At 53.1% G+C, this 13658-nt stretch overlaps 1 long non-coding RNA gene across 1 annotated transcript in view; it reads right to left on the minus strand.

Moving 5' to 3' along the window:
* The window catches only part of LOC148759134 (uncharacterized), a 48980-nt gene extending 35579 nt beyond the window's left edge, over nucleotides 1-13401 (minus strand). The window contains exon 1 of the long non-coding RNA XR_016022852.1: nucleotides 12875-13401. This is a non-coding gene — a long non-coding RNA (uncharacterized LOC148759134). The remainder of the gene's footprint in view (nucleotides 1-12874) is intronic.
* Nucleotides 13402-13658: the final 257 nt, after the last annotated feature.

Here is a 13658-nt window from a genome sequence, read left to right on the forward strand (position 1 = left end):
CTCAACTTCCCAGTCCCCCTTCCCTGGCACCCACCACTCCACTTTCTACCCCTATGAATGTGACAACCCAGGATACCTCATAGAAGTGCAATCACAGTGTTTGTCCCTTTGGTCATGGCTGATCTATTTCACTCAGCATAATGTCCTCCAGGTCTATCCATGTTGCAGCGTGTTTAGGGCTGAATAACATTCCGTTGTACGGATAGACCACGTTGCATTTCCCATTCATTTGTCAGCAGGCACTTGGGTTGTGGTACTTTTTTGATAAATAAAAACTATTTTCATCTTGAAACCACATTACACGAAGCTTGTCCCTGAGAAACTCCTTTCAGGAGTTCAGGTCAAGCAGTGGCTCTGAAAAGCCTGGATCCTTGACTGGTGATGGGATGTTTGACAGGATGCCTAGGAAAGCGTTCTCTCTGTGAATCTGCACAAACACACAGCTCTGGACAGCAAGCTTTAGTCACGTGTGCGCTGTGGGCGTGTCTCCATCCATGACATGAGGTCCAGGACCCCACATTATTTCCTGGTCCAGTGTGAAAATGCAGCCCCTCATTCAATGGCAGGGAAAAAGTGCTGAGAAAACTGCATTAAAAGCTTTTTCTGGGCCGGCCCGGGGGCGCAGGCGGTTAGAGCTCCATGCTCCTAACTCCAAAGGCTGCCGGTTCGATTCCCACATGGGCCAGTGGGCTCTCAACCACAAGGTTGCCAATTCAACTCCTCGAGTCCCGCAAGGGATGGTGGGCTCCGCCCCCTGCAGCTAGGATTGAACACGGAACCTTGAGCTGAGCTGCCACTGAGCTCCTGGATGGCTCAGTTGGTTGGAGCACGTCCTCTCAACCACAAGACTGCCGGTTTGACTCCCGCAAGGGATGGTGGGCTGCGCCCCCTGCAACTAGCAACGGCAACTGGACATGGAGCTGAGCTGCGCCCTCCACAACTAAGACTGAAAGGACAACAACTTGACTTGGAAAAAAGTCCTGGAAGTGCACACTGTTCCCCAATAAAGTCCTGTTCCCCTTCCCCAATAAAATCTTGAAAAAAAAGCTTTTTCTTCCTTCACTTTCTCAACTCTTCATATTTTTTATTTCCTATTGTTCTGAGAAAATCTAGAAATTTCAATTAGCACGAATTTTATGATTCATTTTTATATCGTGTGATGCAGGTTTAAATGCAAATATCAGAGCATTTAGCTTGTATGCAGACGTGCACACTGAAATGACACAGTTGTGAGCTGGCTTGACCCCGGTGATGCCACAATCAGTCGTGGAGACAAAACAGCCGTGGGAGAGGGGACAGAGGGGCAGGCCCGTGCCGCACTCTCCCATCACACTTTACAGACACAAACGGGAACACAGTATTGTATTATTGAGGAAGTGCAGATGGCAACTCCAGCTCAGCTGTGCAGCTTGAGTCCAGGCTCAGTGATGCTGCTGCTGCTAGACAAGCCTGCCACCCCGGCCTCCTCGGCTGAACTGCCTGCCTGGCGGCCTCTGCTCAGCAGCAGGGGTCATGCCCTTGACCCTGACCTCTCTCGCACGCCTCCCCCAGACCCAGGTCCTGTCAGCTGGGCCAGGCAGGGGTCCCAGCCTCTCCTGTCTGTCCGCACACTGGGCTCCAGGACTGCCATCAGCACAGCTCCCTCCTCTGCCTGGTGTTGCACCCTGGAGGTACCCACAAATGTTCACTGTGACCCACGAGGAGTGCAGATGCCAAGCGAAAGCTTCTGTCGGTTGAGCAAGTTCCCTCTCATTCATGACAGCCCTGCATGTGGCCCAGGCCTCCCCAATTTGTCCCCTGCCTCCCTCCTTCCAAAACAGGAGTCAAGACAGCTGCTGGCCATGGGTGTCTGGAACCACCCAGAACCGCCTTCTCTCTCCAAGTTTAGCGGTGATAATGTCTCTAAAAAATGCTGCAAAGGGGCACTGCTTTCTCTGCAACATCCATACTGGTGAAGCCCCTCTGTCTGCACTGTTGGCTTCAAACAAAACCGCGCCTAAGAGTTTGGTAGGGCCTACAATGAAGCTGGTGGCTGACAGGGCATATCCCGCCTCTAACACATTTCCTATTTTACACCCAGGAGTTCACTTTCGCTGTGATTCATTCTCTTTTTATCTTTACATATTGTTCTTTTTTTTGCCCCCCCCCCCACCCCGTTTTTAAGCCATTGTTTCTCAGTCTAGTTGTGTAGGACACAGCTCCCTGGCCCAGCTGGTGTTAGGAGCCTTGGGCTCCCGCTCCTTCGGCCCCTCTCCCCCACCCCCCACCCCCGCTGAGGCAGAGGGTCTCCGGTCATAGGTCGGCAGCTCACAGCAGCTCACAGTGGCTCTCGTGGGCTGCCAGCCGCATGGTAGCACACACAGCAGCTCACACCAAGCTCCGGCTGCTCACCGCAGCCCAGCTCCAGGGAGAGACACTGTTCACAGTCTTCGCTGTAGAGGGCATAGCTCACTGGCCCATGTGGGAATTGAACCAGGGGCCTTCAGCATTAGGAGCGCAGCGCTTCAACCACCAGAGCCACCGGGCTGCCCGTCTTTACATATTTCAATGTCCACATTATAACAGCATTTATCTGTATGTGAAGTGAGAAGGTGGACAAACTCCAACCTAATTCCAGTGTAGCTGCCCCACATTCTGCCCCCTGCCCCCACCCCCGCAAAACTCGGAGGACCATCTCATTGACCACCTGGACAGTCAGAACCAGAAGGGGTGCACTTAGCCCGCAAAAGCTCACAGTGCCACCCAATAAATAGACACGTGTCTGCTCTGCGTGAGACAAAAGGTGGGGTGGCCATCACACCACTCCCTTCTCGCCCCTTGCACCACCAGGCAGACGGGGAGAGTGGCCTTTTGCACCTGCAGGGCTGTTCTCATGAGAGGCAGAGCAGATCACCACCCTGCCAAGGGGTTTTCATAGGGTCACAGGTGCACTGCTACCTGGGGAAGGACAGACAGGAGAGAGCAGAGCACACTGCACAGTCTGCACACAGCAACACTGAGAAAAATCACCTGCCTAGTTCTGCTTACAGGATTTAGGAAATGGGAATTTAAATTTTGATTTTCTAAAAGAGCAGACTCACTACAGATGGGGTGAAAAGACAGATTAAATGGACTGGGGGTAGATGCCAAGCTGGGTGACAAGGCGGCTAATCCATCACGGTGCTATCCAGATTTACACACGTGGACAACGGTGCCAGTGGTGAGGCGTCTTGGGGAGACTCGGGGTAAACTAGAGACTTTGGTGGCATGATGTGGAGCTCAGCAAAAAAAAAAAAAAAAAAAAAAAAAATTGTCTTTGTAATTATGTAGTCATGGTAAGAAAAACACTGATTTTGCATAAAACTTCCAAATGAAATATTTTCCAAAGATCTTACTGTGCAACTTGCTTTAGAAAACATAACTCTGTACATCAGGATGTATCCTTAAAATGGCCACATGTAATTGCTCTCCAAGACTTTCTAACAATGCATTTTCAACTCTACAAACCCACTAGCAATGAGGAAGTGCTCAGAGAGGGGACAAAAAGAATTTACAGCCACTTTAAAAGTTGGGATTTTATCTAAGATTTTTGTACCCCCCCTTTCCTTTTCCTGTCATGTGGGCATTTCTTTTTTTAATTTTTAAAAACTGTTATGTGGTAAGAACATTTAACATAAGACCTGCCCTCTCAACAGATCTGAAGTGCACATACCGTGTTGTCACCTACATGCATGACATGTGAGGACATCAGAGCCCTGTAACTATTGATGGAGATGCAAACTGTTGCCTTTTCTTAGGATAATTCGAATAGATCTGGGACCACACTTATTCTCAGCATGGAAGGCATCATTTGCAATGTGCCTGTACACTTTTAGCAGTCACCGGCAGCTGGCTGGGATACTGACAGAGTAGGTAGATAGATACAAATGAGCAGAAGGAGAGACTTAGCCTCGGTTAGAAAGCCCCTCGCTGCAGCTCCTGCTTGGGTAAAGACCCCTTGCAGCTGTCCAGCAGGACTCCAGGCTCACACATACCCCTAAGAGATGTGTTTACACAGGCCCCTATATCAAAGAAATGCATTGCTAAATGCCAGAGAAGGGAGGTCTAGGCACCTCAGGAGGAGGAGAGGTAAGAGAAGCGAGACGGGTTTGTTGTGACTATACCCACGCACCCGGAAGGAGGGGACCAAGCCAGGTGTGCTCAGGCTAGGTGATGGGAGAACACGCCCTGGCGCCCCTCAGGGTGGGAACTGAGGCCGTTCAGAGGGCTCAGGATGATAACAATCTCCAAAAAGCTCCTGGCTGACTGAAGAGACTAACTCTGACAAGATTAAACTTAGAGACACAGGTATGTTTCTGCACTGAGCCAACCCAACTGCACAAATGTGGAGGTCCTTATGATGGCGTCCCTCCCAACCCTGAAAGTCCGTTTTCTGGGAGGAGGGGCCTGCCTGGGAAAGGGTGTTAGCCACCATCACAGCCCCTCACATGCCGATCTCTGACCACAAGCAGCGCCGGGCCCTTTTCAGGGGCCTGGGGAGGTCCTGACAATCTCTCTTTTGGTGAGTGACCCCACCCCAGCCCCAGCGCTGCCCACACTTGGGCACCCGCGACGGGCTGTGCCATCTCAGGTTCAGGGCCCTGAGCGGCTTCCAGGGGGCAGGGGCTGCTGGGGGCTCTGAGGATTGAAGCCCCCAATCCTGCCCCTGCCCATCAGAGCAGATCACAGAGCAGTGACTTCATCAAACGAGTCTGAGACAGGAGGAGGATGGTCCCGTGCCTGCGGGCTGAGATACACATCTGTAGACCCACCAACCCTGGCCCTCAAGGGAGTCTGCTGGGTGCTGGGTGGCGGTACCCAGGTTAGAGAGCTCTGGGGAGTCTGCAGAGCGCGCTCAGCGGGGAGGTGATCTTCGCTCACAACCGTTGCTCCCTTGGCCTGCGACCATGGGGACAAGGAACACCTCTGGCTTCCAGCCAGCAGCTGTAGGTGGAGGCTCTTCTGTGGACAAAAGCTCATCTGCCGTCCCTTAATTTCAGGACTGCTTTTTCCTCGAGGACCAAGTTACTCAGTTTTGGAAAGTAGAGCAGGGATTGCCTGTTTGAAATGCACAAGTACTGAGGATGAAGAGAAACAAAATGAATGGAACTGTCCCCAAGAAACAGAAGGGAAAATGCTACCTGGTGCTGGAGGAGGGCTGTCACGGGTGTGGGCTCTTTCACTTAAAACAGAAGGCAGAGCCCAGGCTGCTCAAGTCCCAAGGGAGGGGGGTAGGAGGAGGGAGAGGAACCAGCTCACCTACCGGTGCTCCCCCACCTCTCTGTGCTTGTGAATCACAGGCACACCTGGCCACACTGCAAAGTCTCACCTGGTCAATGGCTGTGAGGCTAGACAGTCTGCATTTCTCGCAACTCCAGGTGACGGGCATGCTGCAGAGGGGACCACACTCTGGGAAGCAAGGGCATTTCACAGACTCTGTCCTCTAGCTGCCGGAGGGAGTCTCAGACCTGAGCCGGGACATTCGAGAATAGTGAGGAGGCTGGAAATTCTGCACCAGCCTCTAAAGTTATTATTTCCCTCCAGTGCTTTGGTGCCCTGGGGCAGTACCCCGGTACCCATCCTGATTCTGGCTCCATAGGAGGTTTGGGTGGAGTTGGCTGACGCTAAAGCTCTTTCTGAAATGTTTGCCTGGAGGCCTGAATTTAAATTTACATTACTGCTTGGGAGGATAATGAGAGTGGCCCTGTGTGGCTTTCCCACATCCTTGAGACTAATCCACAGGCAGGAACAATTCTCTGTGTGTTTAAAGTCAACAAGAAACTTGAGTCACACACAGTAAGCGATTTAGTCTACTGAACTTTTTCATTTGCAAAAGAATTCATGGAAACCTAGTCCTGAGCTTCACCCAGGAGAAATGAAGTAAAGGCCCAAGTCAGAGCCCCGCCTGCGGCCTCTGGGCAGTGCTGTGGAGCCCCACCGTTTGTGGGGGTCTAGTGCCTGTGGGGTCTCATCCCATCAGAAAGCATCCTTCTCCAATACGCGGCCTGACCAGAAAGTGCCTGCGCCAACCGCACTCTCTAATCAACTTCCGTTTCAAAATCATAGTCAAACACTGCCCTGACAGGTTCAGCCGGAAGCATTTTATCAAGAAAAAGGTTATGACGGGACAAGCTGAAAGCACAATAAGGAAACCCTTTGCTGTCCTTTGAGAATCTCTAGATACTTTTGCAATTTCAGGATCTTCCATCCATCATTGGCCTCCAGTCCTGCTGCTTTCCATTAGATAGGGGGTCAGCGGCAAGGTTCCCCCTAATTTCTAAATCGGGACCAACGCTGGCCAACGGAGCCTGGGTGCTACCATGTTTCCCTGAGAATAAGACCTAGCCGGACAATCAGCTCTAATACATCTTTTGGAGCAAAAATTAATATAAGACCCGGTCTTATTTCACTATCACATAAGACCGGGTCTTGTGATATATGATATGATATGATATATGATATGATATGAGTATAATACCAAGTCTTACATTAACTTTTGCTCCAAAAGACGCCTTAGAGCTGATGATCTGGTGAGGTCTTATTTTCAGGGAAACATGGTACAGCAGGTTCCAGAGGGAACATGAGTGAAGTGAGGTCGTGTCGGGCAGAACGCAAGTGCCGTTAGAGGGGCTACAGGTACTGAACATTCATTGTCCTTCCGCTTTAGGAATTCACTGTCTCAGCAATCTCCCAAATGTCAGTCTCACGTGTGCATCCGTGTATCATTCATTCAGCCGATATCTTGAGTGACTTCAATGGAGCAGAGACCAGACACGGTGCTGGGCAGGCGCTGCTGTACACAGCAGACACGGCCCCTTCCTCACGCCTGGCTCTCAGTCATGCGGTGGCTGGTATCCAGACATGTCCCCTAATGAACTTGCTTGGTGTGTGTACCACCATTTGTTCCCTCTCCTTGAAGCGGGGCTGGCTCTGCAACAGCAGCAGAATGTGACGGTAACTTCCAGAAGCATTAGAAGCCCTGCGGCTGCCATCCTGCCCTCGAGGGGTTCTGTTGTTGATACAGGAGAGCACCCCCACCGCCACTACAGAAATTGTAAGTCTCCTTTTCCCTAGTTTCTTAGCTCCCTAGTCCTTGGTCTTAATCACTTTTTAAATCAGTTTCTTAATCCTAAAGACTGCTCCCAGCCTGAATCAGAGAATGTCTCTCACCCCCTGCTTCAGATAACTACCCAGAAGCCTGTGATTTAAGCTTGTTGATTGTAATCATTGTGGCCCAGCATTCTCCCCAGGCCATTCCAGACCCAACGACCAGGTAAACAATGCTACCCGAAATGAAGCTAAATGGACTTTGGCTTTTCATCTATTAACCAAATCGATCTCTCCTCATCTAGGAGCCATTGGGATACAAGTGAGGCCCCAGCAAGGCTTCCACTGCACCCAACCAAGGAGGCCAAGGCGGCCTTCCAGGCAATGCCGAGACCCCTTCCTCTCATCTGAGAACAGATAGGGCGGGAGTTCCGGGGTTCCCCGATAGGCAGGGACAACAGCCACATTCAGCAGGAAGCAGATGCAGAAGGAAGAGACCTCCTGTCCCTCAACTTCCCACAGAGATTCACGAGGATCACACCTCTCAGGGGAAATGAGGCAGGCAGTTAAGAGATAGGAATGGGGTCTCCAGACATTCCTGCGTGTTCAGCACGGGCTACCAAAAGCGACCGCCCAGAGACCTCCCAGAAACCTCCCCTCTACACCCAAACTTTCCCCTTATCTACCATAACCATTAACCAGTATGAGGACACTAGAAGACACTAACCATCTAACTAGACTAGCCCGGTCACCCACACCTGTGCAGTAAAGGCCACAAAGACCTTCATTTGACCTGGGCCTCATTACACCATCATTATAATATCATACATATGTCCAGAAGTTCATTAATATCATTATAACAGACTGCATTCTGGGAAGGAACATGCACATTGAAAAGATGAGGTAATAGCCTCTTGTCAATCACAGGTGTCAGTCAAGTAGCCTCACGCCCGGAGAGGAAGAGCCCATTCTAGAGAAGAGAAAAGAAAACCACCAAGGCCCCGTTAGTTGGGGCCCTTGAGCCATCCTCCTGTGCTCGGGCCCGCTCTTATCTCTTTGGAGTGTCCTTTGGCTTCTAATAAACAGCTCTTTCACCACTGTATTTCTGTGTCTCATTCAATTCTTTGCTCGAGACATCAAGAACCTGGACACCACGCCGAGAAAGGCCCGCTCTCCGGAAACACGGTGGTGAAGGCAGCTCCCACACACCAGGTCTGACCGCCTCAGGACTGGCTGCTGTGGGGAAGCCCAAGCTAGCTAGCTATGTCAGGAGACAGCGTTGAGAAAGAGGCTGCCACCCTCCCCACCGTCCAGCCAACCCAGCCCTGTGGGGGAAGAAGCCATCTTGCACATTCCTGCCCCAGTGGAGTTGACGTGGAGGAGGTGAAGGAACCAGCCCCAGTGGGGCCAACTCAGCCAGCCCTGGAGTCCAAGCTGCCACAACTGAGACTGCTCTGCCCAAATTCCTGACCCACAAAATCACGGGCAAAATAAAACGAACGCATTTTATGCCACTCAGTCTTGGAGATTGTGCAACAATAGTAACCAGAGCAAGTCTGGTGGTGGAAATGAAGAAAAGTTAACTAGTCATACAAACCAATGGAAGGTGGTGATTGCACCAAATAAGTGAAAGAGCAGAAGATGGTTCTCTGGGCACAAAAAAACACACAAACATTTCCCTAAGCAGAGAAGTCAGGGCAGACTTCCTTAAAGAAGTGATGTGTGACATGAAATCTGAAACCAGCAGAGGGCTTGCTGGGTACAGAAGCAGGAGCAAGGCTTCAGCTGCCCGCCCACCTATGAGCTGGCAACCTGTGAGAGGCTCAGTGAGACAATGTCTGAAAAAAAGCCTGACGTTTTCTGCCTGGCTCAGGGGTAGCTCCCTGTAGACGCCAGTGGAACTGTGACCTTAGAAAGGGCGGGGTTCGGGGGACACAGGGAGGAGCCACAGGAAGGGCTGGGACCAGCATGGCCAGGGTAGTTAGTGCCCACACTACTCTGAGGCCCCTTGTCCCAGGTGAAGAGGTAGCTGAGTCAGGGTAGAAGCCCTCTGGTTGCCCAGTGGGTGTTGGGGTAAACCTGTTCTCGGTCATCAAGAGTCTGTGGGGGGTGAAGTGACACTGTACCTGTAGTGTTGGTAAGGTCACCCCAAGGGCAGGGCCGGGCACAGCTCTGACCAGGAGCCCTAACTTCTGAATGTGAACTGTGTCTCTGATTTTTGGCTCCTTCCCAATGCAGCGCCTCTGGTGTAAAGGTGCTACTTGTACTTCACATCTCCGAAGATAGTCTGTGGTGCTGGCTAAGTGTCCTGAGCTGCTGCTCATCTTGCCAAGATGGGCCTTCTGGAAGCAGCCTGGGAACCTGCATTTCAGTAAGCTCTCCAGGGGACTCCAGGACGTTGCCGATGAGAAGGCCTGGACTGAACTCAGTTTTCTGCCCCACTTACTTCCAAGGCAGCAGCTGTCAATCCCAGACACAGGCCATGAGACCCTTCTTTGCTGCAGCCAGAAAGGTTCACCCTCTCAGCCATCAGCAGAACTGGGCCACCCAGCGCCCATGTGCTGACCTGTGGCACGTAGACAGGGCCCGTGAGAAATGAGAGCAGTCAAACCCCACTGAGCTCGCCTGAGTCCCTGGGCGAGGCCCACAGAAGGCCCAACCCGGGACAGGCAGCTCACTGCTGGGTGACTGATGAGTCAGGTGCAATGCGACTCATCTCAGCCATCAGCAGCTGCTTTCCACAGCTGGCAGGCAGCCAGGGTTGCACTCAGAGCCTGCACCGTCTACTGTCACTGTCCAGGGCTGCCAGGAGGGCAGAAGCCACAAGGCAGGCTTGTTGTGGAAGGCAGTCCTCAGGCTGGGCGCTGGTGCCCTGTAGAACTGGGCCACCCAGCGCCCATGTGCTGACCTGTGGCACGCAGACAGGGCCCATCACACTCTTCCTCCCATTTCCCGTCCCTCTGAGCTTTTGCTCTTTTGTTTATTCTCACAGTGACTGACGTGCCCCTGGCATTTCAAGCATCACCACCTCGGTGTGTTTTAAAGACTGTTGTCAGCACTCACCCCCTTCTTGTGGCCCCAATAGGAAGAGAACGCCAGTCTGACCTGAGGCTGTTGAGACAGCTGAATGGTACGGACTGGACACCTGTGGCCACCGGGGTCCTGCCTGCGCTGGCATCTCCCTCAGGTCCCCTGAGACCTGGCCTGGGGCTGCAGGGGTACTCCTGCATGGAGTTGTGGGTAATGCCCTAGATTCCTGTCCCAGGGAACCCATGGACCTGCCCACGCTGTGCAACGCTGGACAAGGCACCTGCGGTCTATTGTCACCCTCCCTGTCCCCTCATCACCAGCTCTTCTGGGACCACCTCCCAAATAAACTACTTGCACTTGCCTCCAACCTCAGCTCAGCTTGGGAGGAGCCCCAGCCCAAGTCATACCTCTCATGGTCTCCCGACAGAAGCAAGCAGTTTGAAGAGCCCAGAATTTGCCTGACCCAGTGAGGGGCAGTGAGGGGCAGGCAGGCTGCACAGCCATGGGGCTCATGGGGAGGCTCTCCTCTCGCCTGGGGAAAGGTGAGCAAACTCCTCCCTCCTGGGAGGCAGAGGTGGTTGATTTCCCCTCCCAGGGCCCCCGGAGCAGGAATAACCCAGACGTGGCATCAGACTCCCGCTCCATCCCTAGCGCAGCAGGGTGAGTCATTCCTTCCTCCTCCGCAGGAACAAACCCACCAAATGTCGTCTTACCCACTGAATCAGTGCCCAGAAGTGTCATTTTTAGAACCTCACTGAGGGCTCAGTGCCAGCGGGTCAGAACTTCCGTACTGAAGTTTGCAGGAGGCAACAAAGAAGCAAAAGAGACATGTGATGGGACGATTGCTCCGCCTCCTGAGAGAGGTGACCCAGCCCACAAGGGCGGAGTGCGCAGAACAGGCCAGGTCCACAGGAAGGGCCTGCAGGAGCCTGGCTCTGTCTGTCTCTGCCTCAGCTGACACATAAGCAAACATGGGCACTTCGTTGCAGCCTGAGAATTGGGCTGGGGGACAATGCTCAGAGAAGAGGGGGGGGTGTCTGGTCTCCCCTCGGAGAATCAGTCCTGTGGGGGGCAGGACTTGGGGGGTCTGGGCCTGGGCTGCGTGGTCCAGGGCAGATCAGTCCCTCGTGGCGCTGAGCTCCCCACACTGAAGCGAGGAGACCTTGCTTCCCACATACACGCGGGGTGGGGGGCAGATGGATCGAGTCCCTCTGGATCCTGGCATTTTCCTGCATGATCTCCTCAGTCCTTTCCAAAGACCCAACAGGTAGGTTCAATTTCCTCCATCTGTCATCTGAGTAAACAGGCTGAGACGTCAGGTAACGTGCTCACGCTCACATAGCTACTAACCGACAGCAGAACTCAAACCCATGCAGCCCCTCGCCTCCACAGGCCAGCCAGGAGCTGGGACAGGACACCTGTGTCCCCAACACCAACCACTGTCCAAGTCCCCTCCCCTGCATAAGGCAGAGCTGGTGCCACTGAGCCCTGACATCTGTGAGCTCTGCTCGCCCTCCTGAGAGAGGCGAAGCAGCTCAGGGCGGACCTGGGGTGCACTGGGAGCCCCCCGGCCTCAGACTGTCCTGGGAGGGAGTGCCCCTCTTCTCCTCAGCCGCAGCCCAGGCCTGCGCATCACAGTGCTTTGACCCTGAAGTGCAGTGAGCACCGAAGGTCCTCAAGTGTGGTGTGCACAGCACCCCGGAAGCTACCCCCAAAGTAGCCCCACTCAGTGTAACACCTCTTCTCAAAAACATTTTACTGGAGAAATAAATGGGAAGCACTATAAACGTGGATCCCCTCACATTTCATCTTTCTCTTTCACACACCCGCACCCACATATGCGCATGTGCACACACACAAAAAACATCCACATATGCACGCACATACGCAAATTATGCACACACGTGCATACACAAATACGTGCACATATCCACACACGTGCACGATATACACAAACAAGTTCACACACAGAGACACACATGCACATACACCTGCACACACTCACACATATACACACGCATGCACAGATGTGCACGTGTGAACGTGTAGGCACGCTGCTTTCCCTACAGAGCAAACTATGTCTGCCCATAAACAGCCCTCACCGGCACACAATTGCTCTTCATTTCCTACCTGGGTATTTCCACACAGGCTGGTCCTGCCTGGGGCCGATGGGAAGCAGTCTAGACACCTCTCGGGCCCCACACTGCCCCAGCCCATCTCAGTAGAGCTACATTTTCGTTGGCAAGGGGACTCCTCCGTTAGCCATGAGCCTATGGTTTTAGACTATCCTCAGCCATTGAGAGCAACCCCGAACACATGGGCCCAGTAAAGACTGGGGGGGAGGGGGACTGGCCACAGGCTGCAGGCTCTTGAGAAAATGAGGCACTGTATGTATAAAACACACTGGTTCACTAAGATGATTGTGAAGAAAAGAACGCAACAGACTGCACTGATAAATGTTACATGGGTAAATAAAATATGTTAAATGAGTATAGCCTGTTTACTTTTTTTAAAATGTGGCTATTAGGAAATTTGAAATAACATCAGTGCCTTCCATTCCATTTCTACTGGACAGCGCTGGTCTAGAGTCTGGGAAACAAGATCTGGGTCCTCTCTCCACTCAGAGGCCTGGTGCTGGCAGGAGGGTGGCGCTGGCCCTACCTGTGCCATCACACAGCCACAGTGGGCGTCAACACACTGCCGGTAACATTCTCAACGGGGCGATGGCAGGTCCCGCCCAGTCAGCCCAGCCCATCCCCGATTCTCAGACTAGACTCACAGAATTATTGTTGGCGCTAGAAGGAACCTTAGAGCCAGTCGCTGGAGTGGAGTTGTGGGTCCCACCCCCCTTTATGCAGCAACACCATCAGGCTGACTGCAGCGCCCCAAAGTGCGCCGGGACCCATGTCGCTGCTCCCACTGCCCCTGAAAGCAGCCCACGATGCCTCCTCCATCATCAGGCGACCGAGGAGAGTCCTGAGGAGAGTCCTGTACGCACAGGTGTGTCACACCGGGGACGCTGCATCCGGCATCAAACCGCCTCCCAGGCCCGGCGCATATCAGAACGGAAAGAGCTGAATCACTCCTGCGGCTCTGTGTGGCCCCTTAGTCACCATCCCTGCAGCCCACGTCTGCAGAGAAAGGGCTGGAGCAGAGCAGGAAGAAGCCGGGAGCTGCCGCGGGATGACAGTGACAGCGCATGCACCTGCCGGCCGGCCTCCTGCCAGGAGCGAGACTGCAGCCTTGGCTCCGCCCAGCCCCATGTCAGCCCGCACGCTGCCTCCTTCCTGCGTGCACTGTCCCTGACCCAGCGCTGCGGCTTCCGGAATCACAAGGGTGCGTGTCAGACTTTTATTTGCCAGTCATTGCTGCAGGGCCTGGGAGAAACCACTGGCATTAGCACGCTTGCTGCAACTCCTCTGCTCACCACGCAGCACTGTATCTTCTGTGTTTCTTCTAATCTTTCGGAAATTGATCCTCAATTTTTTCAGAGTTGCAACTGTTTGACTTAACTGCAACGAGGGTGTCTTCTTCCCCCGCGCAGGTGAAGATCGGAGAACCAC

This window comes from Rhinolophus sinicus, chromosome 1 (genome assembly GCF_057876585.1).
Source record: "Rhinolophus sinicus isolate RSI-liver-muscle chromosome 1, RSI-T2T, whole genome shotgun sequence".
NCBI classification, from domain to species: Eukaryota; Metazoa; Chordata; class Mammalia; order Chiroptera; family Rhinolophidae; genus Rhinolophus; species Rhinolophus sinicus.